This window comes from Tachypleus tridentatus, chromosome 4 (genome assembly GCF_004210375.1).
Source record: "Tachypleus tridentatus isolate NWPU-2018 chromosome 4, ASM421037v1, whole genome shotgun sequence".
Classification (NCBI taxonomy): domain Eukaryota; kingdom Metazoa; phylum Arthropoda; class Merostomata; order Xiphosura; family Limulidae; genus Tachypleus; species Tachypleus tridentatus.
Window position 1 is genome coordinate 7,423,875 of NC_134828.1, and position 20,501 is coordinate 7,444,375.

At 35.5% G+C, this 20,501-nt stretch overlaps 1 protein-coding gene and 1 long non-coding RNA gene across 4 annotated transcripts in view; one reads left to right on the forward strand and one right to left on the reverse strand.

The window, feature by feature from the left end:
- The window catches only part of Rab3 (RAS oncogene family member Rab3), a 111,466-nt gene that overhangs the window by 75,648 nt on the left and 15,317 nt on the right, over positions 1–20,501 (forward strand). The window contains exons 1-2 of one of the 3 annotated variants that reach the window (XM_076496951.1): positions 4,847–4,943; positions 5,512–5,584. The exons of 1 other annotated variant lie outside the window; for it this stretch is intronic. The gene's annotated coding sequence lies outside the window, so the exon portion shown is untranslated. Of the gene's footprint in view, positions 1–4,804; positions 4,944–5,511; positions 5,585–20,501 lie in introns of those variants that run through there. One more of the 3 variants, XM_076496949.1, reaches the window with a different exon arrangement.
- On the reverse strand, positions 146–3,362 carry LOC143248224 (uncharacterized). The gene is made up of 3 exons (XR_013026823.1): positions 1,670–3,362; positions 928–1,021; positions 146–426 (listed from the first exon to the last, which is right to left on the reverse strand). It is a non-coding gene; the product is annotated as an uncharacterized LOC143248224 (long non-coding RNA).

Consider the following 20,501-nt stretch of genomic DNA (forward strand, 5'->3'; position numbering starts at 1 on the left):
CAAGTAATAAATTGTTATTAACTTTCTGCTTGTTTTTATACCAATAATGAGGTGCCAAAAAACCAACTTCAAGAATTTCTTTAGTTTTACTATACGGCGCTCTCAAATAAACTAGAAATTGTGGGCACAAGCTTTATAGATTTTTGCAAGGATATGATACTTCTTAATCGATAACTTTAAAATATGTTTGAAATATCCCAAAATCAACAAAAACACAGTATACAAAACTTTCAGTACATAGAGACTATTTCCTTTAAAGAGCTCACATATCGAAAACATTAATTAAAGCAATTGCATCAAACTAATTTTAGCTCCTACCATTTACGACCCTCGCTAGTACAGCAGTATGTCTTCGGACTTACAGCGCTAAAATCAACGGTTCGATTCCCCCTCTGTGGGCTGAGCAGATAGATCGATGTCGCTTTGCTATAAAACACACACACACACACATCCTACCATTTATATATTTCTCCAAACGTGTTTTAACAAATATATGAGACAATATTACATACCTGCTATTGAGCAAACTCTTTGAGCTTTAAATCACTAACGTAGAAAAAGTTATATTTCGAAACAAATGCAAATCTACTGCTTGTGACACATAATATTCAATATTATACTTTCGACTATTCCGTATTATATTTTCGACCACCTTGAAATTTTATCATTCAAATAGACCTCCCACAAATATTTCATCTAAATTCTTAAAGTATATGACATCTCAATCACGAAGGATATTATCGTTTATGAATTTTTGACTAATGTAGAAAATAATTTGTGTAATTGTTTTATAATTTACTCTTTCGGTATTTTTTGTAAGTAGTAGTGATGTAAAATGAGATTATAAAGCTGTAAGAAAAAACACGCTCAGATTTATTTGCATTTTTTCAAACATTCGCATGTAAAATAAACTATATCCTCACTTACCAAAGAAGATGGGAAATAAGCGTTCTCGGAAAAAATTGAAATTCGATATATCTTGTCTATGTCATACAGGCTGGTACGATGTGTTGACAATCATCTTAATTAATATAGATAAAGTTTCAAAATTTTAGAAATAACGTTTGAACAGAAATTCTGATATTACTAGAACGCATAAGTCACAAATAGAGCTGAATTAACTAATTTTCAAAAAGTTCCTGGCTAATCATTTAATGTTAAACCTATTATCTCACTGTTCAACTTACAAACTAAATTAGAAAACAAAATAGTTGAATAACTCGATTACTGAATGGGACTGAACTAATTCACTTATTATTTTTATTATTTCACTAATTCGAATATTGTACCCTCATTTCTATCTAATTTTCGGATTCTAGATTCTACAGATGTCTCAACTTTCATGTAATTTATAGATATTGCATCAACGTTACGTAATGTTACATCTTCTCTGACAGTAAAACCTTAAAATTAAAATGATAAAAATATATAAGTAACAACAAATACAATCATTGGACCTCTGCAATTAATACGTGATTAAGTAAGGCTTCTTATACAACAACTTAAACCCAAAATAATCCAATACAAAGGAACACCTTTATACCTATATTAAAAATAATAAAATAATTAATATAAAATTATATATTCAAACATCTAACACCACCCTCTACATTCCGACACTCAGTTACACAACCCCTTTCAAACATGTGGTCAGCTTCCGGTCAGTTACCTCTTTCTTTTTGATTTATAGATCCCAGCCACTCGGTGGCCCTGAACAGGGAGCGTTTGGTGTGTTGTTGGTTTGCCGCTTCTTGTCGTTCTTCTTCGTATCAGCCTGGACTACGCCCTCTCTGTTACCTTCAATCACCCGGCCTTTTCGTTGCTTTTCTCTGAAACTATTTTCAATACGTCAACATCCGGCATACTGCATCATCAGGAGAAATTAAACACAATCTATGACAGCATTAAAATCCTAACGCGAACAGGACGAAGGGGGACATAAATATCCCTGATTATCCCAGTCGGGAAATTCATCTTCCTTCAAAAACTAAATACCTGCCAAGAAATTTTCTTTCTTTGTAAACCTGACGATGACCGAAAATGGTCGAAACGTTGTTCGCTCCTCATCGTAAAATATTTTCTCAACCCAAACGAGCCGTTTTTACATATATATTTTTCTATAAGTGGATTTTCTCAACATCACTAATCGAATTACGAAGTTCAGTGCTGTAAATTTGTGGACTTACTTCTGTCCTACTGGAAATCAAGTTTTCATTTACAAGACAGCACATATAATTTCAAAATATACAATACATATAAAAACGTTATAGAATACGTTAAAACAACCCATCAAAATATACAATGAAAACCCTTTAAATAATACAGAAAGCCGTTAAATATAACTCTGATAAACAAATTAAATTTCGGTTAAAAGGTTAGCATCACCTACAAAAGTTGTAATGTTTTCAAACGAGACCCAAAATTTGAACGTTTTAGAATATTTGACTATTCTTCTCGAGAAAAATAAAGATGAATTTTCAACTATTCGAAAGCGTTCGAAGTTTGAGTTTCGCTTGAAAACTATACAAATTAAATGAAGGCCTTTTAAATGACATACGAAATCAAATATCTAAAAATGATATATGAAAACAAATATCTGGAAATTACACATAAAATCAAATATCTGGAAATGACACATGAAATCAAATATCTGAAAATTACATACGAAATCAAATGTCTAGAAATGACATACGAAATCAAATATCTAAAAATGACATACCAATTAAGCATCTAAAAATGACACAAGAAATCAAATATCTGGAAATTACACACAAAATCAAATTCTGGAAATGTCACATGAAATAAAATATCTGGAAATGACACGTCAAATCTTTCGAGTGTAACGGATTTACTATTATACATTTATTTTAATATCAATGCTTGTTTCAGTTCAATATATATTTAGAAATGCATGTGACGTATATTGTTAAATTATATTGCGAAAGTCCTGCCTATTTTTTTAAATTTGTGGCCCGGCGTGGCCAGGTGGTTAAGGTACTCGACTCGTAAGCTGAGAGTCGCAGGTTCGAATCCCCGTCACACCAAACATGCTCGCCTTTTCAGCCGTGAGGGCATTATAATGTTATGGTCAATCCCACTATTCGTTGGTAAAAAGTAGCCCAAGAGTTGGCGGTGGATGGTGATGACTAGCTGCTTTCATTCTTGTCTTACATTGCTAAATTAGAGACGGTTAGCGCAGATAGCCCTCGTGTTGCTTTGCGCGAAATTCAAACCAAACTAAACCATTTTGAAATTAGCTTCAGAAAATTGAGACAAACAATTGACCACTTAGTCAGACTAACTGAAGAGATAATAGATATCTTCAATAAAAAAACAACGCACTATCGCTTGCTTTCTCGACATTGAAAAGACATATGACACTATATGGCACAATGATCTACGGTTCCGTATGGACGAAATGGAACATCCGCGTGGAATTATTCCCCGGTTATCTAAATTCTTAGAAAACGGAAAATGTAGAATAAATGTAGAGGGATCCTTTTCTGAGTACTTTACTTGGCGTCTATCAGGAAGGTGTGGTTGACCCTATACTATTCATTATGAATGTAAACAATATGCCACTGAAAGATCCTAATTATGGACTCTCCTCGCAGTTTGCTGATGATGTGACAGTCTGGAAAAGTGCTCCAACACCAGCAATATCAGCCACAAACATATAAACACAATTAAATAGAATAAGTGAATATTGCCAAAAATATACAATAAATATAAATTTCTGTCTAACCTATGACTCAAAATTAATATGTATTAACCATTTAAATTAAATAATAAGTAAAGTCTGGCAAAGAACCAACTATGCTAGGAGTCTAACTGGCAAGAATAGTGGAGCTTTAACAGACAATATACTAAAAATTTACAAAGCATATATAAGACCAGTGATTGACGATGCAGCTACAGCTTGGATTATTGTAAGTGACAAGATAATCAAAACCTAGCTGCAAACAATACAAAACACACTCCTTACAACAGCATACAGAGTTCCCAGAATCACATCATCTAATTTCATACACAAATATTTAAACATACCAACCATAGTAGATAGACTCCTACATAGTACAATAAAGTGTTTTGATAAAAATTGGATGAAAAATGAATTATTATGCGAACTAGACAGGTTTGTTTGGTTTGGTTTGTTTTGAATTTAGCGCAAAGCTACTCTAGGGCTATCTGCGCTAGCCGTTCCTAATTTAACTATGTAAGACTAGAGGGAAGGCAGCTAGTCATCACCACCCACCGCCAACTCTTGTGCTACGCATATATGATGAAAATAGTCTTAATAATAGGGATAAATGTACGAAACTAGTACATGGATATTGTCCTGAAAAGGGTCGGAATAAACTCAGACCACTCTGACCCTAAAGCAGTAACCATACCAACCCACACTGCATGATCATGAATGTAAAGGAAGGAGGAAGAGGTCAAAGTGTACCTGACCCTTCAGGGTACATAAGATCACCCATATCCCATAGAGAGAGATATTAACCAATGTAGTAAAAAAATATAAAACGTCTCTACACTTTTCAGTCAGTCAACATAAAATTTAAAGTTTGTATTGCTTCTACACTACCTCCGAATGATATTCGGACTAAAACTTACACTGTTTTATAAAAGGTATATTTTCAATAATTTATTACCGAAAAAATACATCAAAAAATCGATTGATTCTGAGAAATTAGTTATCATAATTAAAACAAACACAAAATAATTATGCGATATTTAATATTTATTGATCAAATTTAGAGGTTGTCTCTGTAGCAAGTGTTCTTAATCCGGGCACTTTGCATTTTTTTTTTTTTATAGCAACTATTTTCGAAGGCTATTTGGGGTAGGGTTGGTGGAAGAGAAAAGTTAAACGTGTCAAGTTATTTTAATATTAAATTATCCTTTATCTTATATATCGTATACATTAAAAGGAGAACCAGGTAACATATATTTGAAGAATTGGGTTGTATAAAATATTTTTGTTATTAAGATTTGATTGATGTTAATGAAAAAAAATGTCATTTTGACGATACCGTAACTGCTTGAAATTTTTAGTTACATCTTCTCGTTGGTAGCGTTACTGGTTTAATAAATGTTATATTTGCAGTTCCAGTTGTATCAACGCGTTTAGGCCTAATTAGTAATATTTATCAAACGATCCAGGGATATTTATATTTTAAGTTTTTACTATTCTAGTTTCAGAATGAAGTAAATTTACATTGTTTTAATAAAACTTGGAATTAGTATTGATAATAATAAATATTAGGTAAATGTCGTAAGGCAAGTTCAACAAGATGAAGTACAGATAATTGTTTAAATTGAAAAGGTTCAGAAAAAGTTTTGGGAATGTCGGATTATTAAGAATAAGGAATGATTTATCTATGAAGATATGTCAAGAATAAGACTTTACTTTTTCTAATTAAGAAATAACAAATGATGTGATTATATTGAAGCATGAACTAATGAAGTTATCTGATTTTGTTATTCTATATTTTATTTATATAATAGGTTGGTATTATAGACGTTTTAGGATGGAAAGTACAAGCTAGTATGCAGCTAAGATAGACATTTGTTTCTTCAGGTCTGTCCTTGCTATCCACTTTAGTTAAACATAAGTTTTTAAACTTCCCTGTTGTGTTTCAGGAAAACCTCATGACACAGTAATGTGTCTGCAGCTTTACATTGTTATGAACCGGGTTTCACTTGATGGTGGACTAAGCCCAGATAGTCATTGTGTAGTTTTGTGATTAACTACAAACAAATATGTTCCAGAAATCATTTTATCCCCATCTTGTAAAGTGTTGGCTTTCCCTATTCTGCATAATTTATTCTATAAACAAGTCACTTTATCAGAAATTTTTAAACTTTATCTGGAGCTAGTTTGTTTTAACCAAGTTTTGAGATTGTTTTTTTTCTTAAATTGCTCTTACTGTATCAGTTTTCAGATAACCTTGTAAATATGATTAAAGACGTATCCTTTTTTATTCTAGAAAATGAAGATCTTATCCTATCTCTGTAAAATATCCAGAATCATCTATAGTAGTTCTCTTCTGAACCATTTACAATAATTTAATATTCTTCATTAAATAAGGAGACTTAAAGTATATGTATTTTAAATTAGACCTAACTAGTGACTTGTATAAAAGTGAGCACATCTTTAACATGTAATTAATGTGGCTATAAATGCATCCTGAACTTCTGTTAGGTTATTTTTTCCAGTCCCTGTTTTATTGGGTTTCTGTTTATAAAAATGTAAATTGAATTCTACATAACAATTTACATTAAGCTTACTATAAAATTCATTTGTCAATACTCGCAATGAAAAACATAATAAAAATCAAGGTGATAGGTCATTTAGTTCATCAAGGCCTTTCCATACATACCAGAAAAATGAGTCAGAATATAAATAAACTGACTTGTTTTATAACCTTTCTTATATTAGTAGAGTGTGCTATTACAACAGATTTAATAATTTGTATCCTCAAAAAGGGGTGGTATGGATATTAGCACTTTATTTTAAAGTACAGAACAAGGATTAACCATTAGGTCGTCTCTGGGTTAGCTCTAAGATGACCTAAGAAGGTTTAAACATAGTTACATATTTTATTTTAAAGTTTTAATACCCATACCAGCTGTCTTGGGAATATGTTTTTATTTCAAATGGCTTTTTTGTCATAACCAGATTTAATAATTTTTGTATGCTACAACATTTTATTTTCAGTATAAAGACCCCTCGGTGTGGATTCCTGTACGTGGTGAGGGGACCTCCCAGGGAAGGTTCTGTTCTATCTGGTTACCTTCTCTGGGATCTAAACATCCACCCACGTGTTTGCCGTGCGTGGCGACCCGTGAAGGGGAGGAGAGGATCCTGGTGGTTGAGGGGTCCAACCCTAACACACCACTTTGGCCTCGAATTCCTGTAGACGGGCGGCCTTTGGGTGGCCCCCCTTGGATCAATCGGCTGGTTCGCTTGGGCTAGAGTCAACCATGTACCAGTGTTGGAAGTTCTCAACGGGTGTTGTGGACATTGTGCCTGATGCTGGTGTTTGGGTATAGTGCTCACGAAACCCTGGCGTTGCTGCATTGTCCTTGCGTGACTTTGTAGTGTGTCCCCTTGTAGGGCTCCATGATGGGTGGGGTCAGTGGGTACCGAAATTTTTTCTTTTCCTATGGATCCTCTAAAAATTTAAATAAAATTGTAAAAAAACAGTCAATGGGTAGCGACCCGTCTTGAATACTCAGAACAGCAATCTTCAACATCAGTAACACACGCACCTCATTTTCTTATATTACATTCTCTTTGGAAAAACCTTTAGGGCAAATGTCCCCATTTTTTATTCAAAAGGGACTAGAGGGACTTGCTGGCTCTCCAAAATCAGTAAAGAAACTTGATCTGGTGACATATTGGTTGAAACATCCACATCCCAACACACTGAACTCCTCTTGAATTCAAAGGCAATTGGGGATATACCTATTGAGGTTACACCCCATGCTACCTTGAATTCTTCACGAGGAGTTATTGTTGAAAGGGATTTGAAGAGCGTTCGAGTCAGAGATTCTCGCTGGTCTCTCCACTCAAGGAGTTTCTGCAGTGAGGCATCTCCACTCGCAAAGATGGAATTACACTGCCAACAAATACCCTTGTTTTAACATTTACTTCACCACGTGCACCTGCCACCATCAAGGCAGGTTATCTCATTGCAGGGTTTGGCCATACATACCAAACCCTCTTGATGTTTCCAATGTCAGAGATTCGCCACTCAAAGACATCTTGTCGTGGTTCCCTGACATGTGCTCGTTGTGGAGGCAAGGACCACGATGCCTATGACTGTGACATGAACCCACATTGTGTAAACTGCAATGGTTCTCACCCTCTTACTTTCATTCTTGCCCAAAATGGTTGGAGGAAAAGAGGTGCAGCGTTTGAAAACGACACATAACATTAGTTATCCTGAGGCTCGGAAATTGCTGTCCACAACTCTATCTTGGACATATGCTGCTGCACTTCATTCCACAACTACAGTGGGAGTGCAGACAGATCTCTCTGTGCCTCCAAGAGAATCGTTTTCAAAACAAATGAAAAGCCTTTTGACCTCCGTGGTTAAAAGGTTGATGAATCAACTTCCACACCTATCTCTGTTCCTCCCATACCTTCCAACAAACCTCAAGATCCACGTCCTTCAGTTTCAAATACAGGCATTTCTTCTGATACATCTTTTTCTCCCACCACAAGAGACAAAACAATTATTCGTTCGCGTCCTCAGTCACTGGATTCCCCTTCCAATAACAAAAACCTGCCCACTCGACCCAGAGCAGGATCCATGGAGGCTGATAGACCTTTTCCGACTAAAGACAGTAAAGAAAAAAGACGTGGTCGTAAACCGAAGGGTTCTCCAGCCACTTCACCTACCCGTTCTTAAAAATGGCCACCTTGATACAATGGAACTGTCGAGGTTTACGTTCTAATCTGGATGATATCAAAACGCTGATTGCTTCCTACCATCCTGTTTGTCTTTCTTTACAAGAAACATTTCTCAAAACTGCTGATAGTGTCTCCATTCGGCAGTTTTCTCTGTACAGAAATGACCGGTTGTGTGATGGTCGAGTACATGGAGGGGTGGCCCTTGGAGGCTGTAGCCATCCGTGTTTCCTTGGGTCATACCATCACTGTTTGTTCTCTGTACCTGTCCCCTGGAAAGACATATGATCAATCAGATCTTGATGCTCTCGTTGAACAATTGCCATCTCCATTTCTAATCCTAGGGGATTTTAATGGACATCATCCCCTCTGGGGAAGTGCTATTATTGATGGGAGGGGTCGATCTGTAGAGCGGATGCTCTCTGATCACAATCTTTCTCTTTTCAATACTGGTTCTTCCACTTACTTTCATGCACCTAGTCAGTCCTTTACTGCTATTGATCTCTCAGTTTGCTCCCCTTCATTATTCTCCCATTTTTCATGGAGGGTTGACAGTAATCCACTAGGCAGTGATCATTTTCCGATCCTTTTGAGAGAGACTGGCCGTGGTCAATGCCACCCTACCCGCGTGCCCCGGTGGAAGCTGGATCAGGCAGACTGGTCCACTTTCACTGCTCTCGCAGAACTTGATCCTGCCATTGTAAATCAGCCATCAATAGACGACTGTGTAGCAGTGGTAACTGACTGTATTACACATGCAGCTGCTCAGTGTATTCCTAAAACCTCGACACGTTTTCCACGATATCCTCGTCCGTGGTGGAATCCTGCTTGCCACTTAGCACGGAAGGCTCAAAAGCGGGCCTGGGATACTTTTCGTAGATATCCCACACTTTCAAACCGGGTTGCTTTCCAACGGGCCGTGCACATGCTAGGTGGGTAAGGCGTCACAGCCAGAAGGAATCTTGGATTAAGTTCACAACCAGTATATCTTCTACCACCAGTTCCAAGATCATATGGGACAGGATTGAAAGGTTAATGGACACTACAATTCTATCCCCTCTCGATCTTACTCTCTGATGGTCAGGAGGTGACTGATGTTGAACATCGCTAACACTCTAGGTGAAAGCTTTTGCCGGGTATCTAGCACTTCTGCTTGTTCCTCCACCTTCCTGGCCATCAAGACTCGGGCAGAGTGATCACCTCTTTCCTTTCGAACTGATTGTTTCTTTGACTATAATTGTCCCTTTACCCTGGTGGAACTAAAAATGGCCCTTCATCGGTCTGCCAGTACGTCTGTTGGACCTGATGATATTCATTATGACATGCTGCACCATGTATCTCCTGCTTCTCTTGATGTCCTTCTGATTGTTTTCAACCGGATCTGGCAGGAGAATGTTTTTCCTGATGCCTGGTGCCAGGCTATTATTTTACCTTTCTCTAAGCCAGGGAAAGATCCCAAGATTCCTTCAAACTACCGTCCAATTGCTTTGACGAGCTGTCTCTGTAAGACATTAGAAAGGATGGTCAATGCTCATCTTGTTTGGTTCCTTGAATCAAACAACCTCCTCTCACCCACCCAGTGTGGGTTCCGTCAACAGCACTCCACCACAGACCACCTAATTCGTCTTGAAACATCTATCAGAGAAGCCTTTCTCAACCGCCAACATCTTGTATCAATATTCTTTGACATAGAGAAGGCTTACGACACAACATGGAGGTATGGCGTTTTGCGAGATCTCCATACATATGGGTTACGTGGCCATCTACCCATGTTTATTAAAAAATTTTTAATGGACAGGAGATTCCAAGTTCGTGTGGGTTCGACACTTTCCCGTTCTTTTGTACAGGAACTTGGAGTCCCTCAAGGCTGTGTATTGAGTGTTACACTCTTCAGTATAAAGATAAATGCCATCACTGAACAATTCCCTCTCACTGTTGCGAATGGGCTGTATGTCGACGACTTTCACATCTCATGTCAGTCATCAAACGAGATATATTGAGCGGCAACTACAAACCGCCCTCAATTGTGTAATGGAAGTGGACTCTGGCGAACGGCTTTAATTTCTCTCTCTCCAAAACTGTATGCCTGCACTTTTGCCTTGACGGGTATTCACCCTGATCCTGAACTTCATATCGGTGAAGTTTTGCTGCCAGTGGTCCCGGAGACCAAGTTCTTGGGGCTTATCTTTGATCGTAAACTGACCTTTATACCACACTTAAAGCAGCTTCGGGTCAAATGCACAAGAGCACTGAACATCCTCCGTGTTCTCTCTTTTACCAGTTGGGGGGCAGATTACTGTTCAATGTTAAAGGTATATCGTGCTCTTATTAGATCGAAACTCGATTATGGATCAATGGTCTGTGGCTCTGCCAGACCCTCGGCCTTAAAGATGCTGGACCCGTTCATCACCAAGGACTTGACTCTGCACTGGGGCTTTCCGTACCTCTCCAGTTCAAAGTATATACATTGAATCTCATGAACCTTCTCTACACCTTCACCGTTTGCAACTATCTTTACAATATACTTGAAACTTCATTCCTTACCAAAGCATCCCACCTGGAAATGTGTTTTCCTTCCTCGGTAGGCAGTACTTTTTCAGAACAGACGATCTGTCATTGCTCCGTTTGGCCTTCGCATCCAGGAGCAATTGGATGAATTGGGTCTGTCCTTGGATAACATTGCAGATTCCACAGGTCGGCCCATCCCACCATGGCTTATTACAGCCCCCAAATGTAACCTTTCTTTCAGTCACCTAAAAAAGGCAGATACTCCAGATTGGAAGTACCGTCTTTTATTCAATGAATATCTTTCAAACAATCATTCACTTCCCATTTATACAGATGGTTCCAAATCAGGTAATTCAGTGGGCTCTGCTATGGTTTGCTATGGGTCAGTAGTTGCTCGCAGAATCCCTTCTACAGCTTCTGTGTTCACTGCTGAACTGTATGCCATATCTCTTGCCCTGGATCATATTGCAGCTGAGCAGTACTCCAACTGCACTATTTATGCTAATTCGCTTAGTTCTATACTTGCCTTGGAATCGCTACACGTTAGCTCACATCCTATTCTCGCTGATATTCAAAACCGACTGGCCCATTTCTCATTAGCAGCTACTTCAATCCAGTTTTTCTGGGGACCAGGCCATGTTGGTATTCGCGGGAACGAGCTTGCAGACATGGCAGCTAAATACGTCTGCTTCAGCACCATCACTCCTATGCCTATTCCGTTACATGGACTATGGTGTTGTCTTCAAGGCTCGGCTCCGTGCCAGCTGGCAGTCCACTTGGAATGAGCAACGTGACAACAAACTTTTTCAAATCAAACCCAAAATTGGACTTTGGCCATCTAGCTTCCGTAAAGTTCAGAAGGAGGAAGTTGTTCTCACTAGGCTACGCATTGGTCACAGCTTTTTAACTCATCATTTTCTTTTATCTGGAACTGATGCACCAATGTGTAGTTTGTGTAACACTCAAATCACTATCAGCCACGTTTTACTTTCTTGCCATCGTTACAATTCTCAACGACGGCAATATTTTAAACATATTTTTTCCCAGGGTCAATCTGTAACATTGGACAGAGTTATTGGTGATGGTGACTCTGTCCACCTTGATAATGTTTTAATTTTTTAATGGCCATTAACCTTTTTAATCTCATTTAAGTGTTGCATATTTATTCATTACACCTTTTTAATTGTGGTTCTTTTTTTAGTTTTAATCTCTCTCCTTCAATTTGACATTGGACAATGGCCAGAACATTAAATAATTAGACACCAGGACTGGAAAGGCCAACTTCAGGTGACTAACGCTCCTGTTTGAACTATCCGTTTGAACTACTCGTTAGTCATCCTGGCGAGTTGTTATTATACTTTTGCTGCATATCATTTCACACTTTTACTACTTAACTTTTTAGTACTGGCCATATTGACTCATAACCCGGAACCAGGACTGGAAAGACCAACTTCAGGTGACTGACGGTGGTTTTTATACTTACCTGTTAGTCTTCCTGGCGGGTTACGATCATTACCATTCTGCTACAGGTAGTTCTTTACAACTTTGTTGACTGGATGTCAACATTGGTTTTTACACCATTTTCTGTTTTAATTGCCATTTTGCTTTTATCTTCAATTACTTTTACAAATTTTACTCCATTTACTTGACTTTATCTTTTTACTGGACATTTGGCTACTCATTATTACAATTTTGCTGAGTGTCTTTTAAAACTTTTATTCTTTTACATTTTGATAATAGCTGCTATGACACATAACCCGGAACCAGGACTGGAAAGGCCAAGTTCAGGTGATTGATGGTGGTTCTTGAACTTACCTGTTGTTAGTCTTCTTGGTGGGTTATGATCATTAACATTTTGCTAGAGTAAATATTTTACAACTTTGAAGACTGGATGTCACCATTGGTTTTTACACCATTTTCTGTTTTAATTGCTGTTTTGTTTTTACCTTCATTTACTTTTACAAATTTTACTCCATTTACTTGACTTTATCTTTTTACTGGACATTTGGCTACTCATTATTACGATTTTGCTGGGTGTCTTTTAAAACTTTTATTCTTTTACATTTTGATAATAGCTGCTATGACACATAACCCGGAACCAGGACTGGAAAGGCCAACTTCAGGTGATTGACGGTGGTTCTTGAACTTACCTGTTAGTCTTCCTGGTCGGTTATGATCATTACCTTTTTTCTAGAGTAAATACCTTACAACTTCTTATACTCTGCTTTCTCTCTTAACATTGTAGACTAGGTGTCAACATTGGTTTTATACTTTTTTGTTTTACCTTCATTTCCATTTATGTCTATTACTACATTTATTTATTTTTTTTTTTTTACATTTTTACCGAATGTCTGGCGCAGATAGCCTTGCTGCTTTGTGCCATAAAACACTAAATCAATCAATCAATCAGTATAAAGAACTGATAAAAACATGCAGAATATATATATATATTAATTCAAGGTATGTAGTGTTATGTTTTGGGACAGTAAGGGGCTTATTGATCTATCTTGGCTGTTGCATCCCCTAATTATATCTGTTAAATAAATTTTTAGAAGTATTAAAACTATCCCTTCTCATTTATATAGTTATCAGGTTTTTTTTCTTAGTTTTGTTTTAAATTCTCTGCTTTTACAACATTTAAAGGTCAACCACTCTGTTAGAAACAAACCAAAAAGTTTTAATTATTTAATGTTCTCATCCGTCCATACCTTCCACTGAACCCTTTTTTGTAATTCATTGTCCTTTCTAAGGTAAAGACCCCAAGACTGGACACAGTACTCTAAATGTGGCCTGACCAGTGATCTGTTCAATGAAATCATAACCTCTTTAGACTTGTATTCAATATTTCTATAGATATAACCTAAAATCCTATTTGCTGTACTACTATCAACAACATACTGTTTGGATGGCTTTAGAGACTGATCAACCATTACACTTTTATAACACTGTTAAGGTTATACCCATCCAAATTATAAACTCAGGTTATAATAACCCGTATATACTATTTATTACAACACACTTGATTGTACTTACAATCATATAAAACATTTTAAGGCTCAACATCATAAAATTTAATCCATAAGTAATGTGCTCAATAGTATTAATCTAATTTATTAAGAAAAAAACATTAGAGATATTTGACAGAAAATGACTTTTATTTTGTTTTCCATCTACAAATTAATAAATATTTACTTTAAGAGATTAAAATTACATAGTGTGACAAACACTATAAATCATGTTTACAGAGCTGTTGTCACTTGTAAGGTTGTCAGAGTTAAGTAAATCTTAATTTATCACAATTTTTCTGTTGTATCATAAGATTCAGTAACTGGAAAGGCTGCTCTTAACACTGAAAAACATTACAAGTTGGAAATGGTTATTTTCCTTTCTAGTTGCATGTAATCTATATACCACACAAAAGGACTATGGGGGGGGGGGTTTCCTTCCTTTGTTATTCCTTGAATGTTGATAATAGAAATGCTAACCCCACAGTTTTACTATGATGGTATGTCTTTAAATAATGACCTTATTTTCAAGAGTGTTTGGGCAGCTTCAATTATAAGATGATCATTGTGTCTTTTGAGTCTGTTCACTACTATTATTATTATTTTGCCCCACCATGGTTATAAGGATTTGACACCATTTCTTAACCTTTTCAATACAGGGGACCAGCTACTTTTTTATTAACTGTTAATTGTAATATTAATGCTATCTTTTATATAAAAATGTTGATTCATCAGCAGTTATGTTAATGTAATATTAATCAGTTGAGTGGAAAACATTTTTTTTGTTTGTGGGTCATAGTGATAAAGTTGGATGATTTTAATCTCTCCTCTCCAGATGGGGAGGGTGTCGCTGATATTCATCTTTTTGTAGTTTTCTCTGTGGAAATACTTAACTAAATTACATTAAACTTAGAACCAGTTTCCTCTATACTTTATCCTCAACTGGCAGGAAATGGTATTTTTAAGTTTCAAGTTGATATACTAACTTGGTTAGTGTTGCTATCCTTTTCTGTACTCTATCTTTGATCAGATTTTGAGTGTTAAGTCAGGTGATTGTGTTGCTGTTGTTCCATTTCTTACTGTTGTAACTGTTTGTAGGTCATTCTGACTCCACTGTATTATAAAAATTCTGAAGTTTATTACATATGGGTTATTTTGACCCACATTATCACTTAGGGTACATATACCAGTTGAGAATTAAAAGGACAGATGCAGTCGTAACAGTATCAATTATGTTCTTAGGTAGTTGTTTAGGCACAGTATTCATGATGAAATTTTTTGAATGAAGAACGACTACATGTGCTATAGCAAATCTTTTAAGCCTGTATTACTTTACTTTCTGCAAATGCCTGTGACATTTAATAACTCTAAACCAGGACTGGAAAGGCCAACTTCAGGTGACTGATGTTGATGTTTGAACTTACCTGTTAGTCATCCTGGTGAGTTATAATTGAAATTATGCTACAGAAAGCCCTTTACAACTTGTATTACTGTAATTTCTCTATTACTGCAGTAAATTAGGTATAAAAATTGGATTTTTAATTCAAAAATTAAACTTTGTTTTATTTTACCTTGATTCCTTTTATGAATTTTAATAATTTTACTTTAATGTTTTACCAGATGTTTGGTGCAGATAGCCTAGTTGCTTTGTGCCATAAAATTCCAAACCAACCAACCAACCAGCAACTGCATGTTGTAGAAACACAGAATTTTGAAAGTATTCATCTTGAAGGGGAAAATTAAGAGACTTCAAACATTATCTACATGTGTTTCTACAACAGGTAGTTGTTATCCATTCAACTAAGTTTCATCATTCATGTTGTTAACATAGGAAATAGGTTTAGCAAAACAAATCTGTAATTATTCACTATATTATAAATACAAGTAAAACAAAGTAAAAATGAAATTTATCTTGATATATTTTAGATGTTAGTGAAGTATGAAATATCATTGTATATGAACATTTTTATGAGCTTGAAAAGAGTGGCAGTACACAGGTGAAGGTACTACACATATTGTACTGTGGGTACATTTTTGCCATAAGTTTTATCTTGTTTTAGCTTTAACTACATGATTTACTATTTCATTTGTTTCTATATTGTAAAATGTTTAATATTTTGTTATGAGAAGCTTTAAGAAATTAAATAATTGGAACTATTTATTTTTAAATGTTAAACAGAAAGTTCTCTACTGTTCTAGACTTGTTAAACAGCTGTTTCATTGTGGCAGGTCTTGATGTTTCTTTTTGTAGAAGGAACTCGATGTTATTATAAATGTGTTATCAACATTGAAGTGTAAGGGAGTAGAAAATGTCAGTTTTTAAAGGGGTCAAAATGACCTATTTCAAGTGCTAAAGAGATGGCTTTGATAATAACCTACTTATGAAACTAATCATTGTTAATTTAAACTGTTGAACTTTGCTTTCTGTTTATTTATTTGTATAAAAACTGATAAAAAGAAATGACAGGAAACTACTGGATACCAAAACCATTTTGTATAAAACTGGTAATACACAAAACAACTTCCTCAGTGATGTTTTTACATACTGCTACTGAATCCATTCTTCATATATCTGAACAAACATGCTACATATTGGTGCCTCTGGATTAAAGTTTAAAACACATGGTGACCATGTGATTGCATACACACCTGTACCTCTTCAGAGGAAAAATTGTTCTCTTCCCTGCAGATGGTTGGTATCTTCAGTCTGTTCATGAGTGTCTGTTTGTAATGTACATGATGTCATAATGATGTTGTGTCATACTTAATACCATGCCTAATTACTGAGGATAAGTGTTGACTTTTTCTCGGAGATCATTGCAATTGATTTAGATTCCTGTCAGAACATGGTGGAGAAGGAAAGAATGTTTTTAAATCTACAGTCTTATCAGAGCTGTTTGGTAACATCTTGAAGATTTCATCTAAAACAGTTCAAACTAGGAATATTTCATGTGCCAAGGCAACAAATGCACAGACCTCGACCCAGAGAACTCTGTTGTACGTGTATTAAAGTTTACAATTAAGGTGATGATGTCATAGGTTGTAACAATGAAAACTGTCATTAAATGTGGCTCCATTATTTGGTATGTCAGTATGAAAAGGGCACCAAAGAAAGACCAGTTTTGTTCAGAGTGCAGAAAGTGACCTGGCTTGAAGATAACTAAGAAATGACAAAAAATGTTTCGTAGTAAACAAATGTAAAATTACTGTGTGTTGTGAAAAAATAGTAAAAAATAAAATTATAGATTTAAAATGTATTCAGTATTTATTTTGTTTTTTCTATAATACATTCTTCAATGTTTGACATTGGAATACTCATTTCATCATATAAAGGAACTTTGTCAGGACATTTTATTTGAATGACAGTTTATCCTGAATCAAAATCCTTATCGGATCTACGGTGCTTACAAATGTTTTTTGGTGTTATTTATTGGGTTAATATTTAATCGGGGACTAATAGCCTAATATAAATCATTCCATGAAGTATAATTCATCTTTATTTAGAAGTGAAGGATTATATTTTGAACTAATGACAGGTTTTTTTTTTATCCCCTTGATGTGATCCTATTTTTTTTGCAACAGATTTCTTAAAGAAATAATAAAAACTATGTGAATGCTGTTGTATATTTCATATCTTAGTTTTCCTGACAGGAAAAGTAATGGTAATTTCCCCTCATGATAATGTAACCATAAGTCTTATCAACTGGCACTACATGATACTGCCTACTTGCTGTGTTAACTGGCACTACATGATACTGCCTACTTGCTGTGTTTAATACATCGTTCTGGAATGTGTCTTATTTTTGCTGTACATTTCATGTGTCAATTGTTTTTCATATGTACATTATTTTTAGTCAAATGGCATGACAGACTTTTACAAATGTGATAAGGCACAGATGACAGTTATTTTGTCAGTTTTTGGTATTGTATAATTTTTGTGGAGAAAATAATCAGTTGGAAGTGTTGTTTGAAGAATTTTATGATTATGTGGTATTTTCCTAGTGGCTCCAAGTTTCATTGGGGTCAGCTGCTTCTTTCCATTTGTGAATGTGGGTATCTTCTCTTGGCACACATCAACTAACTATACACCCTGGCAGAAGTTTTTATATAACAGCCCACAATACTGTTACATACGTCTCTCACCCTGCCACCCCATTCTTTAGAAATAAATGATATTGCCCCCTTGTGGAGTAATGTCAGTGACAAATTTCATTGTGTTATGGTGCTGATAGTTTGGATCAAATCTCTGCTTATGTTAGCAAGTTTGAGGGTTAGTCAATAAAGATCTAAAAATGGTCTAGTACTAAAGATACCTTAACGCCAAAACATTTCCTGAATTACCTGGCATTGACATGTGAAATTTTTCTGTCAGGCCATAAAATCAAGCTTTTTATTTTGAGGTACATAATATGAATCGTATTTATAAACATCTTGGACATACAACTGATTGACACTTTAAATATATATCCAAGGCCCTGTAAACTTACGTTAAGTCTTAATTTCTGTAAAACCATATTAATTGTTCTGCAAGCCAGACCTCTGTAGTTGTATTATTGTCAGAAGTGTTCTGCAAGCCAGTCCTCTGTAGTTGTATTATTGTCAGAAGTGTTCTGCAAGCCAGTCCACTGTAGTTGTATTATTGTCAGAAGTGTTCTGCAAGCCAGTCCTCTGTAGTTGTATTATTGTCAGAAGTGTTCTGCAAGCCAGTTCTCTGCAGTTGTATTATTGTCAGAAGTGTTCTGCAAGCCAGTTCTCTGCAGTTGTATTGTTGTCAGAAGTGTTCTGCAAGCCAGTTCTCTGCAGTTGTATTGTTGTCAGAAGTGTTCTGCAAGCCAGTTCTCTGCAGTTGTATTATTCTCTCATCATCATATCTCAGAAGTTCTGATGAAAGAACAGTTTTTATAAGTTTTTTTCTTTCAGTTCCATGTTTTCAGGTGTGAGTCTTAGCTCTATGTACACCTGGCTTATGGGATTTCTGATTTTATTTTCTTTCATTTTTCCACTTGTTGGTAATTCTTCTTTTGAATGTCCACCTCAGGTAAAGTGACAGATTACACTAACTCTGACTAATCTTTCCGTGACAGTTCTTGAAAGAAGTGCCCACACTGCACTATGCCAAACTCTTGTCTTGTGCTGATTCATGGTGTTTAACAGCAGGTTTTGGCACATCATCTATTTTGGCTGCCATTGGTTGAAGTCTTAAAGAGGGTGTCCAGTTTGGATTAGCATTGTCATACAAATTTGCCTTCATTTCTGGAAATGTATCTAAAAATATATAAACACATAAGCAAATAGATAATACAAGAATGTATGTGCAGACATCACTACAGTACATAAGGGTATTAAATGTAAATTTATAAGATTAATATGATCTTTCTTAACAGCTCCATGTCAAGAAATATTGTATATATATGGAGAACACCATTGTTTTGTTATGGTTTTCTAAATAAAACATACTGATTTTAAATTTTGTTTAAACATAAGCTACGTGTATATATTGCACTGTAGTAAAAACACATTTCAAAACTTGTTTTTAATTAATGAGAATTAATTTTTTCATACCTCTATCACATAAGTAAACATGCACATTTATTAAATGTACAAATCATAAAGTTAATATATAAGATGTAACAGTATGCGAGTTATTGCTAATAAAATTGTCCAAACATACTTTGTTGTGAAGACTTTGGATCCAGGTTAAATCCTTCACAGTTTATTCTTACAAGCCATAATGCCTTGTTTTCTATGGACAACTTTTCTCCTTGATAATTAATATTGTGTTTCATCTCCACTATCACAAATGACACAAGTTTTCACCACAGCCACAGAGTACAAGCCAATAAAATCCTTTTACTATTTTTTTTGCACAGATTATTGACATCAATGAAAAGCTTGCCATACAAGATGACAGACAGCTGCATTATGGACAATATTGTGGCATCTTAAGAAAACTATAAGAGGTGGAAAAATAAATTCAAAATCAAAATGATAGTTACTTAACAGTTTAGTAACATAATCTGATACTTGCTGCAGCATAAAGGAAGAGTGAAATACAGCACTGTGCATAAGGCTTGGTGTTAACTCCTTCAGTTAGTTAGTATTTATAATGTACTATACTTTCATTATCCTAATTGTGATACTTTTTAAGTTATGAGGAAAAAACTACTCACGATGCAGGGGTACAAACACTTTCTGTTGTAACTGTAACATGGTATAATACACTATCCAGGTGGTTGTGTGTATCTAACATTATGTAACATGGTATAATACAGTATACAAGTTGTCGTGTCTGGCATTGTGTAACATCGTATGATACAGTATACAAGTGGTTGTGTCTGTCCAACATTATGTTACATATAATCTAAACTAATATGGCTAAGTTGGCAATTCATAGGTTGCATTTAACCCTATTTGTGAGTTAATCCAACTAATAAACTTAATTCACATATTCAAGTTTATGCACTAACATATTTTACTTAAATTTTCACAGCAAGTCTCAGGACAGTATGTCACTTTAGTATGAACTCCAGCATTTCAATTTTTGTGATTTTAATGGTTGGCCTACC